Raw genomic sequence first — 23,333 nt, 5'->3', positions numbered from 1 at the left:
ACCTTCTTTTTAAACGAAACGGCCACATGCATACACACGGAATTAATCCCTTTCAAAGTGCTTGTTTAATTTCCATGCGCTACCATAAAACGTCTTTATATCAGTGTTGGCGATTGGCGAACGTGCGTACGAAACGCATATATTTCTCCTTAAAGATAGTGGAAGCCTCCTCATCACAAAGCAGGGATAAAAGTGGGAGTGCACTCCCTCCTCCCCCTCGATCTATGATTCTGGCACCCTATGGTTTATTTAATAATTTTAATTACTGTACTTTTCTTATTATGCGTTCGCATAATAAGAAAAGTAAATTAATTAAAATAAATAAATAAATGAGCACAAACTGCTCCCTTTACTGTACGGCGCCCTAGGCGGTTGCCTAGTTCGCCTATGCCTAAGGCCGGCCATGTATGTAGCAATGGCTATGAGATACACAGTTCCCCTTTATAATCTCGAAATACTGAAATCTCGAATTTCAGTATCTTGAAGCCATAAAGGCGAATCCACAAAACACCGACAGCCCAAAACCGTGAAATTTGAAATCTCGAACACACACCATACACCACACCACACATACACCACAATACCCACAGTACAAAACAAAAAACACACAAAAACATAACACCATACATCCACAAAGCTACACTACAAATAAGCAGGGGGGCAAGCCCCCTGCACCCCCCATGTGGGGGGCTGTGCTTCCCACACCTCCCTACTTGTATCTACTAACTCTGAGATCGCACAAACAGAAAAAGAAAGTAAACTCACACCCAGACATTCTACAGTCCCACACACACACAGACACACACACACACGCACGCACACACGCACACACGCACACACACGCACAAACACACATCACACATATGCAAACACTAACACATCCAACACTTACACACTCATACTTTCACCTGCCTACCCTAACACACATGTACAACTTACAAACACACTCACATACACTCAAACTCCCACCCAAAACCCTTACAAAACACTCACTTACCTTAAATTCCACCTAAATCCTCACAAGACACCAGACACCATCCACACAAAACACAGCACGTAACGCAACGTAAAGCCATAACCGCAAATTCAAGACATTCAAATTCGCAATTATGCACTTTCGCTATTTTAAAAATTTGCCTTTATGGTCTCGAGATACTGAAATTCGAGATTTCAGTATTTCAAGATTATAAAGGGGAACTGAAGATACACAGGCATATGCCTTGTCTTGGTGTAGAATGTACAGGTAGATGATAAGTGCAATATTTTCAGGAGATTTTCCAAACCAAGCAAACATAGTTTGATGTCCTGCACACCTTAAAACTTGTGGACATTTTTGGGTAACAGGTTGAAAACAAAAATGTTGTTGATCTCTTTACTAAAATGAAATAAAGCCTTCTAAGCAGAACAGATAGCTCATCAAAGTAGTTTTGTGACTATATTGCTGCTTATAATAACAAATATGGGAAATCACGAGAGAAGGCACAGTGAGACCACATTCCAGCAGGGCAGCTGCTACTTCATATACCAATTTCAAAACTGTCTCTGCAGTACCTATATGTGATGCTACTGTAGAGCAGGGCAGGTTTCCAGGTTTATTCAACATCACGTGTTGGAGTCTTAGGGCAGAGCAGGATTTGAAAGGACTGATCTGAATGGGGTATTTCGATGCCCTTCCTTACACTACTCAGGGCTAGAATACTACTTTGGACACGACTCAAAAGGTACAATTTCACCTCTGCAAAACTTTTTGAAGGATCACAGTTCAGTATAATTCAGTGAAGCACTCATCATTACAGTGGATGTTTGAGACAGATAGATAGATAGATAGATAGATAGATAGATAGATAGATAGATAGATAGATAGATAGATAGATGTATGAACAACAAACAGAATATATTACTGACGAGAGATTTTGCATTATGATAAAACAATTCAAATAAGAAAAAAACAGTTTTCAATCACATCAGCTAAAATGCACTACAAGTAAGTACTTTCATACAAAATAAAAGTGAATGAAAATCTGAAGAAGTACATTTTCCTTAGGATGAAAGTAACTTGCAATGTTTGCAAAGTTTTTTTTTTTTAATAAACGTGATGCGACTGAGATCTGTATTTTTATTCATGCTTAAGGCAAAAGTACTACAGCAGGCAAGCCATTCACCAACCCTGATGCTATATTGCTGTGAGTGTTTCACAGATTTTCAAGATACATTTGTTATTATGAATTGCAAGATCTTTATTAACAGGATTACAACACTTCCACCCCTAATTACCTTCAATAAATGTCACTTCTTTGGTGTGCTTGCCTTCAAAGCTGAAGTTCAAGGTTTCAGTATCATCAGAATGCTGGGGAGGCCGCACTTGTAGTCTTTAGGGCAGCGGCGGTGAAATAAAAAAAAAAAAAGAAACGTTGTTGTCTGTTCGGCTTCCAGGTTAGGGGTCCTCACAACAGAACTCCGCTCTGTAAATTGCGCCCTCTGATGTTGGGGGGGGGGGCGCAATTGTAGTCTTTAGGGCAGCGGCGGTGAGAAATAAAAAAAAAGAAACGTTGTTGTCTGTTCGGCTTTTCCAGGTAGGTGTTGCACTTGTCACAACACAGAACTCCGAGAATTGCGCCCTTTTGAGGCCGGCCTGCACGGCACCCTAGGCAGTCGCCTAGTTCGTCTATGCCTAAGGCCGGCCGTGGATGCATCTTACATCATCTGCTGTTCCTTCATATGGGAACTCATTGGCCTATCACTCCACAACATTGACTGCGTCAGAGTTGTCACTGTTTCCTGCTTCTTCTCTGTCTGTGCAACTCCGAATGAACTTTTGTACTATTTTCCTACTGAAGACTACAGAGCATCATCATGTGACAACTGCTCAAATAATTTCCATCCACCTGTTTTTCCTTAATCTGAGAACTCATTGTTCCATCATGTTGTGACTTTACCTGAGTTGGATTTTCTACACTAAATCCACAGGTAATCCATAACTTTAGTTTCTATTTCTTTAACTTCTCCATTACTAATCTTCTTTTTTTCTTTCCCCCTTTGCTTTGTGTATTGCAGAATTTATCATCAAATACATCTGGTGCTTTTTTTTTTTGGATTGATTAGTTTTGCTGTCTTCTTTGCATAAATATTGCACCATATCAAATCTCTTTTTCTTTCCCACATACATATTTCTTTTTCAGGTTTCTCCCACTCCACCTGTTTCTCCTTAATTTGGGGACTTATTGTTCCATCATAGTGTGACATAACCTATGTTAGACATACTACACCAAATCCTTCACGTTGCAGGAATTCAAATGTTCATATCTCAGTGCATTTGCTTATATTTCTCTTCAAATATCTTTGGAGCTGTTTTTCTTTCTTCTTTTTTTTTGCTGTTTTGCTGTTGTATTGATGAGTTTGGTTTTCTCCTTTGCATAAATATTAAACTATATCAGGTCTGATTTTCTTTTCCATGTTGGTATTTTTTGATACCTTTTAAACATCTCTGGGTTTTGTTCTTTATATTTTCACACTTCCTCTGCCGCTTCTTTTTCCAAGTGGCCCAAAGAGTGTCTATGTAATGTTTTTCATGAATCTGTTGTACTAGTGAACATAAATTTTTATTTGAAACTTTTTCCTTGTGTAAGTATTTCTTTCCTCTAATTTCTTTCTTAATCTTTTTGAATATTGTCTGTCTGGAAATTATAGGTTTCTTAACATAATAGTAACAATACATAATGTCTTCCTTATCTTCAATAGTCCACTTTATCATCTTTATGGTTCTTTTTGGCCTGTTAGTTTTTGTGTTTTTTGAGAACTGTTACTTCCTTCTATCCTCCCCCTGACCCTGGCCTAACCCCATTATAGGGATGTTTATATGTTGTGAGGATTTTGCTTCGCCATTTTTTCCAGTCCTGGCTTTGTTGCGCATACCAGGACTGGGCACTTTTTTATCTTGGGACGTATGTACTAAGCTGTCTTTTTATTTCTGAACCTGCTTCTCTATGATATATGCTATTTGTATGTTAAGATACAGTCTATATACCAGTGTTGTCTTGGTGAGATTTTGTGAAAACAGGGTCCACAACATGAAGGTACTCAACAACACTTGAGGATGACTTCAGTTCTAGCAATGCTACTCTCCTTTTCTTGATGGTTTCATCTCTCCAATTCCACCCTCACTATTTATTTTTTAATTTCTCCAAATCGTTTGGGTTTCTAACACAATGATGAGAATGGACCCCACTCCTAAGTCAAAGTATGATTAAAGTTCATGAAATTAGTATTGTTTCACTCTTTGATATCAGCCAAAAAGTGCTCTTCGCAGCACCCACAATGTGCTCAGTAATGACTCCTTCTGCAATTCGTACAGAGTTACATGTATTGGTAGCATATCTAAATATTATTGTACACTTTTTTATAAGACCCATTGCTCCTGCTACTATTGGAACTGTCTGGGTATCTTTCTTCCACATTGCTCTCATTTCTGTTTGCAAATCCTGATATTTTATAACTTTGTGTCTCTCTGTATACAGGACACTGTTGTCACTGAGTGTGGTGATTTTAATGATCTAATGCTACTTTTGTCTTCTTTGCTTGGACCACTATATCCAGTTTTCTAGCATTTGTCTTTTGAACTATTGGTAATGGGTGATCCCATGTGATGTAGACTTCATCATTTTATATGATGCTTTGTGGTTCATTTTCCAGTGTTTTTCAGCGACTTCAGTACCATAGTGTTTGCACAATCCTTAATGCAACAGTCTCACTGCATGATTATGCCTTTCAGTATACAGTCCTTCTGCCATTAGTAACAATGAGCTGTGCAACTGTTTCCAATTCTGTTTTGCAAAACCTACATTTGTTTGTTTCTCCCACATCTTCAATAGACTTTGTAAACCAATGTGTAAGTAGCCCACTATCTTATGCCGCCAACATTAACCTTTCATCTCTTGGTTTGAATTTGCCTCTCCTTAACCATTCCTGCATTTGTTCCTGATCAACATGAGGTTCTTCTAGAAGTTTTCTGTACTTGCAAATATATTTATGTATTTTCCACATTTCTTGCCTTCTCTGCTGTCCTTCGCCTTATATTCTTTCTTTTGTTTTTTGGCACATTCACTTGCTGCCTGATTTTTATCTTCTTCTGGTTTGATTTCCATTTCTGCTTGACACTGACATCTTAAATTTATTCTCCTCATGTTTTGAAATTTTCACTATGTTTGGGTCTTTTGAGGTCAGCAGATATGTGTGGAGTCCCACAATTGCAGATCTATACATGTAATCAATTTCAAGGAGGTCCATCCCTCCTTCAGAATGGGGAATATATAATCTTGGTATACACTGATTTTTATAAATCATTTGGCGAGCATGAATCATCCTTCTTGTTTTCCTATCCAATCTATCCAACATGTTTTGAGGCTAGTCAGTCACGCCAAAAATGTAAGTTAGGCCAGGAAGAGTAAATTGGTTTATAGCTTGGATTTTGTTCCTAGATGTCAGCTCTGTTTTCAGGATTAATTTAAGTCTTCTGAAATATTCCATACTAAGTTTTATTCACATTTGTTCATGTTTTATTGTTGATCCTTCATCAATTCCCAAATATTGATGCACTCCTTCTTGCTCAAGTTCTTTTATATCAAATTTGTGTCCCAAACTGATACTTTCCTGGTGTTGCAGTTTTCCTGCTTTAAAGGTTGCTTTTGCACATTTATCAAGACCAAATGACATTCTTAGATCATCTGAAAAAGTTTTGACAACTTGCAGTTGTGCTTTCAGTTCCTCATCTGATGAACTATATAGTTTAAAATCATCGACAAAGAGAAGATAAGTGTTTACACTTTGTTGTTTTCCAGGAGCCAAATTATAGCCATGGCCTAAGCTGTTAAGTAGACAGTTTAATGGGTTAAGGGCAAGGCAGAATAGCAGCAGTGACAAAAGTCACCCTGGAATATCCCCCCTTCGAAATGTTATCCCCGGGATAATAATTTGTCCTTTAACATGGCTTAATTGCAAAGTTGTCTACCACTGTTTCATGGTCACTGTAATGTAGTTGATCAATGTAGGATGTATCTTATAGATTTTTAAGCACTCTTTTATCCATGAATGTGGGATACTATCAAATGCTTTTTTGTAGTCAGTCCATGACATACTTAGATTCTTCCTCTTCTTACAGTTCTCCACTATGACTTTATTTAACAACAAATGATCCTTTGTTCTATAGGACTTTCTTTTATTGTCCTTTTGTTCTACTGCCATAATTGAGTTTTCTTCTAAATGACTATAAACTATGTCGGCATCAATTCCCATGTATAGTTTATACATTGTCGGAAGGGAGGTTATTGGTCTATAACTTTTAGAGTAGCTCGCAGCTTGACTCTTAACTAATAGCATTGTTTTTCCTGCTGTTAGCCAGGTTGGTGTCTGTTCAGGGTGAGCATATAAATAGTTCTTACTCATGGCTAGATCCTCGTGTAAAGAAGTTAATACTTTTAACCAAAAGTTAGGTACTATATCTAGGCCTGAGGTTTTCCAATTAGAGACTTTTCTTAACTTTGTTTCAATCTCTGTGGCTGTTATTTCATCCCATTTCATATCCTGTAGTACCTTTGAACTTCTTATTCCTTCTTTTGCTTCTTCTCTTCATTTAGCATCTTTATGTTCCACAGGATCTTCATAAAAACTTCTCCAAAATGTATCTATTTCTTCTTTTTTTGGCAGTCTTTCAATTCCTTTTACCTTGTTTCCCAATTCTCAAAAAATGCTTTTGAGTCATCAGTAAATTGCTTATTTTGTTCTTTTCCTTTATATTTATCTAAATATATTCTAGGTTTTTCCACCTGTGCTGACATTTTTAGTTTATTTGCAATAGTACATGATAGATCCTGGTCTGTTCCAATACTGTACATTGCTTTTATCACATCTATCTTTCTTAGTATTTTTGTTGATCTGTTCCCTCTTCTCTAGTCTTCTAACAGTGACACTTCTTGTCTTAACTGCTTTATTCTTTTTTTCTGTTCGATATTTCCATGATGATATTCAGTTTTCCCCTTCCTTTCCCTCACTACCCTGTGTTCTTTTGGTAGAACTTTATCAGCTATTAATTTAGTTGCACAATAATATATCCTGTTTACATCTGTTATATCACATGGATTTCTATGAACAGTCCTAATTACTGTGTTCATTTGTTTTATCACACGTTTGACTTTTGGGGTTTTATTAACCTTCTGCGGTATATTTCTTTCATTGATCTTGATATATCTGTCTGAGTTTATTAAATCAAGCAACTCTTCTCTTAGCTCATTTTCTTCCAAACCGAGGGCACACCCCTTGTTTTCCAGTTCCTGTGGGCATTCTATAGAAGGTTCTATGTAGTGTATAGGAGCTAGCAAGTTAGGCTGGTGCACGGCAAGAGCACTTAAAGATCAAAAAAAAAAAAAAAAAAGGGCAGCACCCAGGAAAGGTTCAAAAGTAGTTTAAAACTGAAACTAAACCAGTTTCAATTAAGGTATTTTTCCTCAGTATAGTAGTCAGCACTATGACATATAATAGTCATTATAATATTTAAAGGCATCTATGGCATCTATGAATATACACAAAAAAAAACACAAAAAAGTAAAAAAGTAAAAAAAAAAAAATCAAGAAAATAAAATCAGAAAAAAAATTACATAAATAAACAAGTTCAGTAAACAAAAAGTGCATGTAATATCTCAGCATATCTCAGAAAAAATCCAAATCCAAAAATATACTTATATATACTGGTATATCATGACAATAAAACAATGTATAAAATACAGGAATAAGGGTAAATTAAACCAAAAAAACCTGAAACAAAGTCAGGTTATAAAGTGTCTGGTGTTGAATACCAGCCACAGTATCCTAAAAATGAGCTGAATAACAAACACGTAAATGCCGCATGCTAAGCGAAATAAGTACATATCGTAATGCAAGTATTTGTTAGTTTTTAATATAATTTTTATCATTAATCCCCCCAGAAAAGCCCCCAAGTTTAATGATCCCTTTTTTCTTTGGTATTTGGATATCATGCCAACCAACCCTTTAAAGATATGATATGATATGATAATAATTTGTAAATGTAAATTTGGCAGTGCAGGATATACAGTTATGTCTATATAGTTAGTTAGCTAATGTCATCTTCTGTTACCAGCCAGCCACCATTTCCAGACTCTGTTGTTAGAAACTGTCTGGAGCATTTGGCCAATATAAAATGCATGACATGTACATGTGGCAAGATAAATAATCCAGTCTGAACTGCAGTTACCAAAAAACAAATAACGTAGTGATCCTGTTTGTGTTTTTCAAATATTACTTGAAAACTGCAATGTCCACATGGATATTAAAAAACCAAATGTCCACATGGATAAAAAATTGAGAGTTATCTCCATCCAGTTGTCAATCTTTATGAGGTGTGATCCATGACCCTGGTTTTTTTTATAGTGTGAAAATAACATGGAACATCTTTCTAATTTCCTATGGAAAAATAACATCGTTCTCGAATAAATGATATTTAATGATTACTTTAATGGCACTATTCATTGGCATTAAGAATATTTACTAAATTGGCATTATTCCTGCCATAAGTGGTGACAAATCTAATAACATCCCTAAAGAAATCCATTAGTTTCAGTCTTGTTGTGGAGAAGAGAATCCTGGATTTACGAAACGAATATGGACTGCACAAAATCCAGTTGCAGTTGGATATTCTAAACCTCTGATATTCTCTTCTGAGGATTTTCATCTCGAAAATTTGTAAACTGTGATTACAAACCTTTTCATCCGCACAAACTGTGATTCGGTATGTCAAAATTTATCTTAGAAGGGGATTAAATTGGTTTGCATGTAGATGTATTATTTATTATTTTAGGAATGTGCAGATTTTCTAAGGTGTTAATATTGTTATCCTCCTGTCGAATTAAATTGACATCAAAACAGATTCTCCACTTCAAATATATGAATTGATCTGGAGATGTTCCATTCCTCCTTTCCATAAATTCCTGGAGATAAAAGTCACCTCCTTATCCTATAAGCCAATTCAAATCCTCAATTAATTCTCCATATTTCAAAATCCTTATGATATGTGTAGGGTAATATTATAACTATCATATCAAAATAAATGCCTGCCGGATGCCACATAAGCAGTATTAAATAGGTTGTAATGTTAACCCGTACTCCTATGGTTGCCAATAATTTCAATTGCCATTGGATATAAACATTCATTTTTAGGGGTTGTGTGGGGAAAACAACAACCATTCAATAGGTTCCAAGGCATTAGGATAAATTCATTTTATTTTGCCAGTATCACAAAAAGCATATATAGATCATGGGGATGATGGTGGTACCGAGGAAAGTCAAAATAGTACATATTCCATTATCTAGCCAATTTCAGGTGTGTGACAGTGGCAAAAGATATCTCATGTTAAACAGATTTTATTCCTTCAACACAACAAACAGACATTTGGACATGAAGGAGTGGATGAATCAGGGAAAGTAGGAAATGCAAGAGTAGATACAAATTTGCTATAGGCTGATCGCCTGACTTTATAATCTTCCAATTGGAGACTTCCATTGTTAATTAATAAGATGGAGCCTTTTATTCAAATGATTTTAAATTTTATCTTTTTGATGGTTCCAGATTCTTTCAGATTTTAAGCCTGGAGTAGGTTTCTTCTCGACTTCCTGTTCATTCATGAAATACCAGATTGATGTAATATTCCAGGACATAAAACAATTTTATGACCTACATACAATAAATCATGCACAATATGTGTAATATCCATATGTATCTGACCAGAAATTTTTTATTTCTGATTATAATAATTGAGTTGTGCTTTCCTGTTTTGTCCTTCCTACACATGTTATGGAATCCAGTATAATAAAGATCCAAACTGAATGTATATGTGAATTGCTGAAACTTATTAGTTGTGAGGACTAAAAAGCTGATGATCTTTGGTTATTTTCAGTTTGATCAAAATAAAAAGTTGGAGGTCTTTGAGCATCCAGAGTTTCTTCAACATTTGATCTATAGAAGGTTCTATAGCATCTTTCTGTGGCACATTCTTTTCAGTTTCATCCTGTGCCATCCATTGCTCTGTCATATGGGAACTCACTGGCCTATCACTCCTCAACATTGACTGAATCAGAGTTTCCATAGTTTCCTGTTCCTTCCCTTGCTGTCTAGCTTCAAGTGAACATTTATACTGGTTTCCTGTGGAAGGCTCCAAAATATCTTGATATGGCACCTGATGAATTGCTTCATTTTCCACTTGTTTCCTCTTAATTTTGATATCCATTATTCTATCCTGTTGTGGTGCTTTCTGAAATAGATTTTCTATACTGAATCCATCACTTCACAGGTACTCCATTACCTCAATTTCTATTTCTTTAACTTCTCCATTATTAATCTCCTTTTCTACTTTTCCTCTTTGTCTTCTAATTTTTTTGTATTCTAAAGTTTTCCATGTCCGGATTCCTTTGCCTGTATTGGACCCTCACTGCTTAATGAGATTCTTAATGTGATTTGTGATCCAAGGACATTAAGTATTGTATGTGTAGTGTGGAAAAGAGAATCCTGTATTGTAGTTATGAGTTTTGATTAAAAATGACAGGGCATTTATTAAGTCATAAATGAGGTACAGAGATCAATCAGTGGTGCTTAGTTGATGATTAAGTGAGTCTGTTTTTTTTTAAGAGAAAGTCCATGAAGAGGAATGATGTGTTTGAGTTTAACATAAGTGTTAAATAATATGCTTTGGATAAATGCTTAAGATTTAGTAAGGCATTCTGTGACGCTGATGAAAGTACATTTTGCCTAATAGTTTCTAACATATTAAATAAAATCATTCTCATCCTAATAATGTTAATTGTAGATAGCAATAAGTATTCATTAGGCAAATTGTAAAAATCACTGAATTAATTTGTAGACGTGAAACATCTATGAAGAAAATGCCAAAAAATGATGAGATTAGATAAATGATTAAAATTAATAGTATTACCACTTAAGACTAAGTATGCATTGTTAAGTATTGGCTGAAAGATTCACAAAATGCTGCCTTATTTGAGGAAATGTACCAGTTCATAGACTGAGTAGCATAAGATGGTAAACGAAGACAGAGTCTTAAGTGATACTAAGAATATGGATACTGAAATTACAGAAATTAAGAACTTTTGTTCATATTTTGGAACAAGAGGTTTCCAGCAACTGTCATTAACTGATAACTGAGTGACTCTTCACAGAAGAATAGAATGAGGCATTTGGTTATTTTATTTATCTGTATGTATATATATATATATATATATATATATATATATATATAGAGAGAGAGAGAGAGAGAGAGAGATGTATAATATCTATCTATATATATATATATATATATATATATATATATATATATATATATATATGTACACAAATATATATATATATATATATATATATATATATATATATAATTACATCATGAAATACTGAAAACTTGCAAGAGAGAGAATCACAAATGGTCAAAAAAAAGATAGTCTTGCAAAAAGAATGAAAGACTCCCAGGAATGAATAACAAAAAAAAAATGAAAAAAACATAATAAACTATATCAGTAAACCCAAGTACAAAACCAAGATTGCTGTTAGGGAAAGAGTGTTTAGTAATGTAATGTGTAGGGTTAGGGTTACAGTTAAGATTATCACTCATGAGTAATGTGGGTAGGGGAGCTATGCTCGCTCTCCATCTTACTCATGTGTGCTAACCGTAGTCATAACCCTAATTTTATCTTTGCTCCTAACCGTAAATAATAAGTTATTAAATACCCTTTCCCTGACAATACCACTACACAAGAAAAAATGACACAGAAAACAGACAACACAAAACATGCACAACACTGACTCCATCCCATTACCTAACTCTTACTCTAACCCTAACCTGTAAACACCTGCATATTCACAAGTTATAACACAGAAGACAGTTATGCACATCTTCACAACTACCACTGTTTCATTCAAAAATTAGTTTTCCTACACACTCCTCCTTACTTAAACTACAAAAAGCTATATTCAGCCATAAGTGATTCAATGAAATGTGCATTCATTCATTAGTGTAATGTCTTTCTCTTTTACACCTAAAAAAAACTTTTCTGCCAGATATGCATTTTGTTATTTGAGCTACACCCATATATATATATATATATATATATATATATATATATATATATATATATATATATATATATATATATATATATATATATATATTCAGATACAGAGAGAAAGAGAGAACCTATTCATTTAAACTGATGTTCAGAAATACCAAAGCACATTGCAGTAGCTTCTGCATTTTTAAAGCTCATGAAGATCAAAAGAAGATTAAAACTAAGCTCATTTCAAACGAAAACAATTATTTTCCTTTTGTGAAAGATCAGTAGGAAAACACCTTGACAAAGTCTTCATCTCACTGTCCCACCATACTCATGTGTGCTAGCACTACCTCTACATCTAACTTTACCACGTACCCTGTACCTGATATAACTATTACACAAGGCACTCAAATGCTGAAAGTGTGCATGCACCATGACATACAAAAGCTTTCATACTATTATTAAACACACACACACACACACACACACACACACACACACACACACACACACACAAACACTTTCTCTCACATCCAGTACAAAACACAAATCTTCACAATTCAGAAATTCTGTCTCTTTCCCTAGACCTAAATCTAGCTCTAACCCACAAATACTCATGCACACATGCACTTACCTATAAGTAATGCCACTTGACACTTAAACAAAGCACCAAATATATCTACATAAACAAACCACACAAATCACTATAAGATTTGATATGTCAATGTTCAGCATCTCTGAAACTGACAAAAGCCAATGTTTGATTTATGGTGAAAGCAATACATTCAGTCAACAGGATGTGCGCTTTGTAGAATATTCTGCACCAAGATACAGTCACTGTGGAGGAGTAGAGCAGTGAAGCCCTAACTACATCCCAGGTGACCTGGGTTCAAATAGTGGCTTTAGCAACTGACTGAGTTGCAGGGAGGGACGGACATAACAATCCCAGGGGCTGGGTGGTCCTATGAGCATCTACAGTGGCGATCCCTGGTGTAGGCTGGACACGGCGCATGGTAGGTGCACATCCCCAGCCTGTACCAGGGACCATCACCACAGATGCTGATGATGATAATGAGGGCAGTGACGATCTCTGACAGAGACTGGGCTTGGCACTTGGTAGGTGTGCCTAAAAAGAAGGGAATAGGTCACAGACATGGCTAAACTGCTGCAGAGATGGGGGCAATACTCCTCATATCTTCATTGCGCACATTTCTCCCTCAAAGGCATACCATTTGGGCCATAACAGAGGTGGGAATGGGTAGGTTACAAGTAAAAGACCATCAGGGGATGGAAGCACAGATGAGCTGTGCCTCTGGTTACTCATTCCATGATCAGCCGCAGCATACATGACTATGTCTGGAGGTGGAAAGAAAGATATCTGGTGGAGTCTGTGTTGACAGGTGCTGGGAACTGGGCTGGTAAATATGAAGGACAGGAAGCAGCAAGAACAGAGCAAAAAAAAGATGCAGTATATGTTAGTACATTGCCAACGGTCAAAACAAGCTACTGATGAATGGCAAAACATTGAACACATTTCCACAAATGTAAAAAAATACCAAATGGGAATTAAGAATAAAATGAAACAAAACTTTCTTTTTTGCAGGGAGGAAGTTTATCTAAGTGTCTTATACCTCTACACTTTTATACACCGACACTGAGGTCACACAGCAGTGGGAACAAGGAAAAGTCCCTAAACCCCTTAATGTTTAGAGATCTGGGATTTGGCAAAATCAGTCTGCTGATTCTTAGTTTTACAGAAAAAGCGATCAACTAAAAGAGTTGCATCGATATAGTATATATCTGTATCAGGGAAAAGTACCTTTCATTAAAAAATCAGCCTGTTGAAAGCTGACAGAAATGTTACAATTGATTGAATATCAGCTATCAAAATGTACTGTCATTTTTCAGTATGAGAATACAGTACAGTAGGGATCTGAGTTCTGAGGGTGCAGGGGTCCTTCCCCCGGCAAAAGACATTTTGTTCTTTTTTGTTTTGATCATTTATGGATATTTAAATCTGGAAGGATTGGTAAGGTCAAGAGCACACTGGATACTCTGCATATCTTTTGAGGAGTTTTTATTATAAAACCAAGCACTTGAAATTCTATCTACAGAAGTGTTAGCTACAGTGTTTCAAATTTTATGAATAATGATATAATGACTGCAGAATGTAGCCAATTAGTTTATGACAGCAATTGACAGGAGGAACATATACTCAGAATTAATAATAAATTGATATAAGCTGTTACTGGTGAAGATGAGGTAACAAAATCTATCATGAATATAATTGCCTAATTAAATATATTTATAGGTTCATAGGTGTGTACTAGGCTAATGGCCCTGGGGCCTTTACAAGCCAGCTATAGGAATACCCTGGCATCATGCCACCCAACCTTAGTTCCCAGTGTATCTGTCGAGTAGAGCCACTGGAGTTATCTCTGGGGGGAATTTTCTGTTTCCCATCCACTCATCAAGATTTCTCTTGAAGAGGGTCAGCAAGGTGCTCTTCTTGACATGTATGGGAAGTCTATTCCATAGCATGGGCAGTCTCCGGGTTATGTACCTGTCCCTCCAGCATGTTCTGTTAATTGTGGTAATGAGGCTGAGGTCTCTGGAGTGTGTGGTGCACAGGGATTGGGATTTCTTTAGATGTAGTATTTCTAACAGAGCTTGGTCAGATATGGCTTTGTAAGTCAAGCAGAGATTGCCTCTGAGTAGGCAATATGAGACAGAGAACAGTTGGAGTTTTTTGAGTCTGTCCATATAGGACAAGTGTTTAAGGCCTATGATCCTCTTTGTGAGGTACTTTTGTGGCCTCTCCAGTTGTTGCAGGTGTCTAGTAAGGTATATACCAAATGGGGCACTGTACTCGATGATTAGTCTAATGAGCAAAGAGTAGAGGGAGACAATGACCTCTTTCTTCCTGGATGCAAAACCCTTAGCAATGAGATGTGCCACATAGAAGGACTTTCTGACCACAGTGGCAATGTGGTGATCAAAAGAGAGGTTGCTGTCAACCTGTGTTCCCAGATCTCTTATAATGCCTTCTGTGTTCAGTGGACTATCATCAATGTGGTAATTCATGGGAACTGGGTTTTTCCCAAAGGGGATGACGACACATTTTTTGTCATTGAGCTTAAGGCCATGGTTCTGACATCAGTCACTGGTCTGAGTGAGGCCATTCTGTAGGATGTCAACATCACTTGGGGAGTTAATAATAGCTCCCAACTTGCAATCGTCAGCCAGAGTCCCTTCGTGTTGGCCTGGACTTCAGAGAAGTAGATACCAAACAGGAGAGGACCCAGGACTGAACCCTGTGGGACTCCACTCATGACTGGTCAGCAGTCTGACTTGGAGTCAGCTACTTTCACACTGTGGGTTCTATCTGTTTGCAACCCACCTAGCGATATAGGGGGTTGATGCCTAGCTTAGTGAGTTTTTCTATGATTCCTGAATGGGGAATGGTATCAATGGCCTTGGCCAGATCAAAGTAGGCTGTATGAACCACCTTGCCTTCACCCACAGCTCTGGTGACTGACTCAAAGACACTTCAAAAAACCAAACTGTGTGGGATCCAGATTTGGTGATTCCCCATGTCCTTGTTAGGTCCATGATGATGTGTTCCTTAGCTTTGCATATCAGACTCGTCAGGCTAATGTGGAGATAGTTCCCAGGGTCTGTAGTCACTCCTCCTTTGTGGAGAGGGATGACTGTAGCAGTGTGCCATTTAGTAGGGACAAAGCCCGAGGTGAGGCTGTGATTGAACAGGGAACACAGGTGAGGTACCAGTTTACTCTGTAGTTCATGTAGAACACAGCCAGGGATATTGGGGTCTATATCATATGATCAAAGTTCCAAAACTTCGAATCATTAAAGGACGAACCTTAATGACCGAAGTCTCGGACCTTCAAACACACATATACAAAAGTAAAAACAGTAAAAAAAAAATAAAAGCTCTATGCAGGTGCACCCCCCCCCCCCCCCCCGCTACTTAAATATACCAATTCTGAGATCGCACTACAGTGCAGTAAAGGGAAATCTTCCCTTTCCATGCTCTATGGTGATCTCCGTTACATGCTTCGAGGTTTTACAGCTTCAATCATTAAAGTTTTTTTTTTAATGATTCGAAGTTGTAAGACTTCGATTATATGATAGGAACCCGGATATTGTTAGGTCCCATAGAAGCTGTATTCTTGGCCTTAGAAAGTGCTATTTTAACCAGTGTAGCAGTAATACTGGGTGGCTGGCAATCTACTGGTATTGTAACTGGTCCCTTGGGGGGTAAAGATGGCACTGAATCTGTTGGCCAGTATATTGGCAATATCTGTTTGCTCACTATAGGAGTTACCATTGTGCAGTACCTCAGAGTAAATCTGGTTATTCTCGTGGAGATTCTTTACATAACTATAGAAGGCCTTGTGGTTGTCTTTACTATCTGCTGCAATTCTGTTTTCATAGCTAGCTTTAGAGGATTTGATGAGGGATCTCAACTTTTTGTTGAGGCTGATAAGGGAGTTTTTCCAGTCTTGGGACTTCACCTTATTCCGCATCAGTTTCCTCCTTCTCTTGTAGAGTTTGTTTATGGCAGGGGACCACCAGATTGGCTTCCTTTTTTTTGGAAGAGAGTGCCTTGGTTCTATTGGGTATGGCAAGATCCATGCATTTGTGTATGTGTTCATACAGTGCATTGGTGTATGATTCGGCAGTCATGCAACTATTCTCCATTTGCATGGGTGCCATGAAGTTAGCTACCTCTGTTTTTAGGAGCCCAAAGTTAGCTTTGGAGAAGTTTTTCATGGTGGTTACCTTTGCAGGGGGGTTGGGAGGGTGTGGATTTCCAAGGTGATTAGTTTGTGGTCAGATTTAACCAGGGAGGAGCTGACTATTGGTGTAGAGCAACAGTCGCCCATGTAAGTAATGACCAGGTCAAGGATGTTGCTACGTCTAGTGGGGGTAAGAATGAACTGATCCAGGGCATTGGAATTAATGAACTCCAGGAAACATTGGGCAAGTGTATTGGTACATGAATAGTTTTCCCAGTTAATGGAGGGGTAGTTGAAGTCACCTAGTAAGAGAGTGTTTGGTTTGACCGTAATATTCTCCAGGGTGCTTAGGCATGTGGAGTGTGAGTCTCGGGAAATGGCTGGGGATCTATAACAGGCTACAACCTGAATCACTGTCTTACCCCATGTTAGCTGCACCTGAAGTATCTCTGATGAGTTATGTTGGGTTACCAGTCTGGAGGTGTGCAAATCCTTTTTGAATATGGAAACATCACCGCCTCTGGAGCTTCGGTCCAAGTTTTGGGGTCAAAAGATATGGAATGAGTTATAGCTGGTAGTGCAGGGTTGCTTTCTGCTGCCTTGAACCAAATCTCTGTTACAGCACAAATGTCGATGTTCTCCATTTTGAGGAGTGCTTTGAGTGAGTGCATTTTGAGATTTAGACTTCTAGCTTTGAGCAGCATGACCCTCAGATTGCATTTGTTTGTAGCTGTTACGGTGGTAATTTGGTCTTTGGAACACCACCTAAAAAGGCACTATAAGGGTGGCAAGAGCCATGGCCATTATCTGGAAGCCCAGGGGTGACAGATACAGGCCATTTCTAGCAAAGCATCGAGGTCTGTCAATCATGTCATCCCAGGCAGACAGATAGGGGATCCCCTTAGAATGACACCAGAAACTTAGCCAATTGTTGAAATCAATCATTTTCTGTTGTACTGTTGTATCATTCTGGTTGAAGGTAGGATGCTGCTCAGGGCTAGGGTTATACCAGCCTGGTCTAAGTAATCCAAAAGATCCTCCATGTCTCTTTTCATGTAGCCCAGGGAGGTAATTCTCAGGTCATTCACATCCACATGTACAATGACAGAGTCATATTTGTACCTGTTGTTGAGGGACCTGATTGTGTGCATTATGTGGCGGATCCTGGCACCTGACAGGCAGCTGATTGTTACTTTCTCCTTATTTAACCTAGAGAGTGGGACATCAGTGTGCCTCACTATTGTCACCTATGACTAGTGTGTTGGGCATGCTGTTTTGCCTTAGGAGCTTTGGTTGAGTGGCACACTGTTTAGGAGAGTTATGTGTCTCATGATTAGTTTTGTGTTTATAGATACAGATTGTTATAATGAACATTGTTCATATTAAATTAATTGTTATGACTTCTGGAAATAATTTCTGTGTTTTTTCCCCACTTGTTTGATGCCCTGTGAGTCTCTTGAATAAGGGTTTTATGAGATTTAGTTTTAAATTTCAAATAATGCAATACATTTTCTTTGAATTTTGCATCCCTTTAAGGTTCCATGTCATTAAGATGATTCTCACATAACCTTGAACTAATTACTGATATATATATATATATATATATATATATATATATATATATATATATATATATATATATTGGTATGTGCACTTTAGTTTAAATATACCAAGTTACAATAACTTGTTAATTTATAAAATTCATAGAAAAAAACAGTAGTATAATGAAAAAGGTTAGGGAAATAGGATAACTCTCCCCATAGGCCTAAAATCACACATCCTATACTGAGAAAAGTGATAAACAATACAACCCAGAAGGTAAGAAAATGTTTTTCTACTGACAAGTGTGATTTCAAGTAATCATGGAAGCCACATCCCAGGCTTGAATAGAAATAAGTAACTATATACATATAACAGTGTCGCAAAGACGTGGGCTTCTTACTGAAGTCTTGAGACTCAGATTGATGAGTCCTGAGATACCATTAAAAAAAACTGAAAATACATGGGAAGAGCAAATATTGAATGATATATTTCTCCTTTAAATGTGTTTTATGCAGGGGACAAGAAGCTGCACCATCTAATGAATGAGTAGGGCAAACTTTGCACGTTCCTCCAAACTCATAATACCAAGTCCAAGACTGCACTAGCTCAGTGGAAAGGGAAAATTCTGAGAAATGATAATCTCAGACATAGTATGTGTAAGTCTTGATTTTCTACCATTTACTCTCCACATATCAGGACATGGCAACCTGTTACTCAAGAATTGCCTTCCATAGCAGGCTAAAATGCATCATAGACAGAATCTACAATGCTTTTGAATAATAAGGGTATAGAAAAGCTGGATGTAAAACTGGTAGATAAAATATAATAGCTCCAATAAAAAAGCAGCTTTTTATAGTTTACCTGAATGAAAATAAAACAACAAAAGTAGTAGGTTTATGTTGCCAAATTCATTGAATGTTGCAAAGTATATGCAGTATACACAAATGCACACACACACACACACACACACACACACACACACACACACACACACACACACACACACACATATATTTTTTATTTAAACATTACTTTTTATTCCTTGGCAATTTCATTTAAGTATAATCCTTGAACAATAAGGTTAAAATCTGCTGACAAGTTAACAATCCAGCCCTGTTAAGGAGTGCATATTGAGTCCATAAAAGCAGCTTCCTGGTACAGGTAGTAACAGGGCTGTTAATAAGTCAAGGACTATCATGCTTAACAACATTGAAGGCAACAGAGATCTCAAAAGGAAACATTCTTAATCTCACCAAAAGGACTTAGAGAGCAACTGTCCATGTGATGAGAAGTAAAGGACATAAAGTCTTTTGGCTTTTCCCGGTTAGGGGTTGCCACAGTGGAACTCCGGTCTGCTAATGATTGGCAGTGGATGTTTATGGTGACAAGTTGCCAGCCCGACACCCAGCCTTCAAAGAAGGCACACCCATTCACACACGCACCTACCTGCATGTCTTTAGACGTCACTCGACCGCAGGGAGGACATGCAGGCTCCACACAGAAGGTGCTCCAGCCAAGAATCGAACAGAAGAACCTCTTGTTGTAAGGCGACAATGCTAACTGCTGTACCACAGCAGCATGAGAAGTAAAAGACATATGGGACAACGTTCCAATTGGTTGATTTACTAATTAAGCAGCAAAATTTGGATCCATGTTAAGCGACAGATGAACAGCTATGAAAGAAAGAATAAGAACAACCTATCCTTTTTATTTCCCTTTGTATTGTACTACAGAGGAAGAAGCACATGAGAAAACAACTAGCTCTAAGGTTTTCTGGAATAAATTAATTTTATTCAGCTAAAGCCTTGCATTTATTTGAAGCATTGCATCACTTTAATAGATCAGAAATTTCATAACATAAAAGGTTCTTATGCTAATTTATATGCATTAAAAACAAGGAATAAGCAATTGCCAGAGTTATTCAAGCCATAGATTCATTTTTTAAGTTTTACTGTGCATGTTGTAGTGTTCTGGTAGACGTGTGTGATGTGTGGTCAACATGAAGGCAGACAAATGGAAAATATGCCAAAAATTTCAAATTCAAAAAGAAAAACTTTAAAATATACTTTTGTACTTTTTTCTTTAAAGAGCCTATACTTCATCAGCAACAATCACAGTCAGCAGACATTCATTAGCAAATACTATTAAAAATAGTCATATGACCTAATGAAAGAGTAGCTGATGATATATTAGACAGTGATTACTGGACGCAGACTGTAGAGTCAGGAAAATGAAGATACAATGTAGCTCCTGAGCAAACATGCACAATAATGTTGTTGTGACTTTCGGCTTTTCCAGGTTAGGGGTCGCCACAGCGGAACTCCGGTCTGCTAATGATTGGCAATTGATTTTTACGTACCGAGTTGCCAGCCTAGATGCACAACCTTCAACGAAGGTACGCCCATTCACGCATGTCTCCACGCAGAAGACGCTCTAACTGAGAGTCGAACCGGACAGTGTCTTACTGTGAGGCGACAATGATACTGCAGCACCATCACCGCGGATATCAAAAAGAAAAAAAAAAGCATAGTACCAGAGAGTGAGGCTTCTGAAGAAACCAGTTAAAATGTCATGAAATCTCTTTCAGATCATTGTCTCTGTCAGACAATGCTGCCCAGATTAATCTAAACCTTTATTAAATGTTCAACAGCTGGGAATAGACAATGTTAGATCATTTCCTGAGTATAAGAGTGTATTCTAATTTCCCCTACAGGACTACTTACAGCTAGCAGCTGAATTTTTTAAATTATGAGACAATGAACGCTACCTGTTAGGCAGTCATGCCTTACAAATAATTTAAAATTGTACTTTTACATTATAAGAATATATCAGAACATTACAGTGTAGAGCATGGAAGGCGTGTCATATACATAAGTAGTCCCATTTGTACTTTATACCAAGCTTAAACTACTCTCTGATTTTCGTTAACCGCAGAACTACTATTATTTGCCCAGGTATGTAACCTCTGTAAAAATTGTAATCATAAACTTTATTGCTTGCTTAGATATGTTAATTACTGTATATATTATATTTTAATCTAATTTTGGTGACCTTGGAACTTTTCTCCCCTGGCCTCTACTGAAAATGGACATGTATCCAGTCGGACTATCCCGGTCAACAAATGTAAAATAAAATAAAATAAAATAAATAAATTAAAGGTAACCATTTGAAATGTTGAGACCTGCTAGAGTGAGTCCTGAAAAATAGAGACTGAATGGCTGAAAAAACAGACTTGACATGCATGAAGTCCGAGATTGCCACTTCCCAGAATATTCCCTTTCTCCATGGTGTTACAATCTCAGAGTTGGTATATATAAGTTTGGGGGTGCAGGGGAGCTTCCCCTTTGCAAGAAAGAAGTTTAGCAAAGTTAACTAAATGTGAAAATGTAATATATGTGGCTCTAAGGGTTAAAATCAACTGACATTCAAATGAATAAAACTAAATGACTAATATGTTTATTTTACTTCAACCTGCTTTAAAGTAAAACAAATTAGGGAAGAAAAGCTATTTTATTTCTTTATAATCAGACAGTTCACTTTTATAATTGTCCCATGAAAAAAATGTTCAGCTGTGTACAGATTCTGAAATCTAATGTAATTAAATAGTTGTTGAATGGAGAAAGTTTTCTCTTAGGATCACAGGGTCATAGAAGGTTACTAGGCTAATGGCTGTGAAACCTTTGTAAGCTTAGCCAGTCATGCTGCAAGGCATTCTCTTATTCCTCAGCTAAATATGCTGACAATTGCAAGTTTTAATTATGTCAGAGAAAAGGTTGGCTTCCTTTATTTATTTTGTCAAGGTTGACATTGCCTTGAAAGTTGAGCAGTTTGTTTTAACTTCTCCTAAGAATATCCATGACAGGTTTAACATGCATTGCTGTATGTATCCTCTTTGTTAATTTGGAGTCTTTGCCATTTCCATCTCTAAACAACCAGTAAATAATATACTTGATAGTGTGCTTTAAGATAGTAGCGTCATTTTTTCTGGGTAGACACTGAGCAACATGCTGCTTTCTGTGTCCCTAGCATCAAAGTCTAAAAGTTTATATTTTAAGATGCTAATCTCTTTACTGTACAATTTGATTCTTACAATACTAGAATAAATACTGCCTCACAGAAATAACTGTCAGATTCAACTTCTGCATTTCTTCTTCATTCCTGTTATTCATGCCACCTAGGAAAGTATTTATATTATTACGCAATGCATTTTTTCAGCTACTAGTTGCATTGGAAACCGAGCTACTTTCAACTCTGATATAGGGTAACCTAAGCTTTGACCAAAGCAGTTAATATCAAACCCCATCTTACAGTATGCATCAAATCTACATGTCAGCGATTCTGTAAAAATTATGCAAAAAAAAAAAAATAAATAACAAAATCAAGCATTACACCTATGTCAGACTGAGAAAGGTTTTTCCAAAATTATTTTATTTATTTATTTATTTTATTTTTTTTTTTTATTTCCAGTTTGATGACCGGGGATGTCCACTGGGCTCAGGGAGCCCGTTTTCAGTGGAGGCCCTGGGAGAAAAGCTCCATGTTACAAAGTTTAGATACAATATAGAAAAGAAGAACAATTTAAAATTATGTTTCATGCTAGAGAGCAGGTGCAAATTCTTAGGTACATGGTACAAATGTGATATTTACAATATGTACATATCTGTGGTAGCCTATAGATCATAGCTAGAGAGGCTAGTAATCATAGCTGGAGAGGGGTTTAGAGGTGGAGAGAGAATTATAGGACTAGGTGGGGAGAAGGCAGTTGCATTTTCTGTTAGAGTAAAGGTAGGAATTTAACTGAGATTTAAGGTTTTCAAAGTTCTTGGGTGTGTTAGGTACTAATACAGAAAACTATGTAAATAAATAAAGGTAGCCTTGTTGGCAGGAAACCCCAAGTCATAAATATAA

This window comes from Protopterus annectens, chromosome 2.part0, assembly GCF_019279795.1.
Source record: "Protopterus annectens isolate FY-2018-M chromosome 2.part0, PAN1.0, whole genome shotgun sequence".
Taxonomy (NCBI): domain Eukaryota; kingdom Metazoa; phylum Chordata; order Ceratodontiformes; family Protopteridae; genus Protopterus; species Protopterus annectens.
This window is presented reverse-complemented; position numbering follows the sequence as displayed.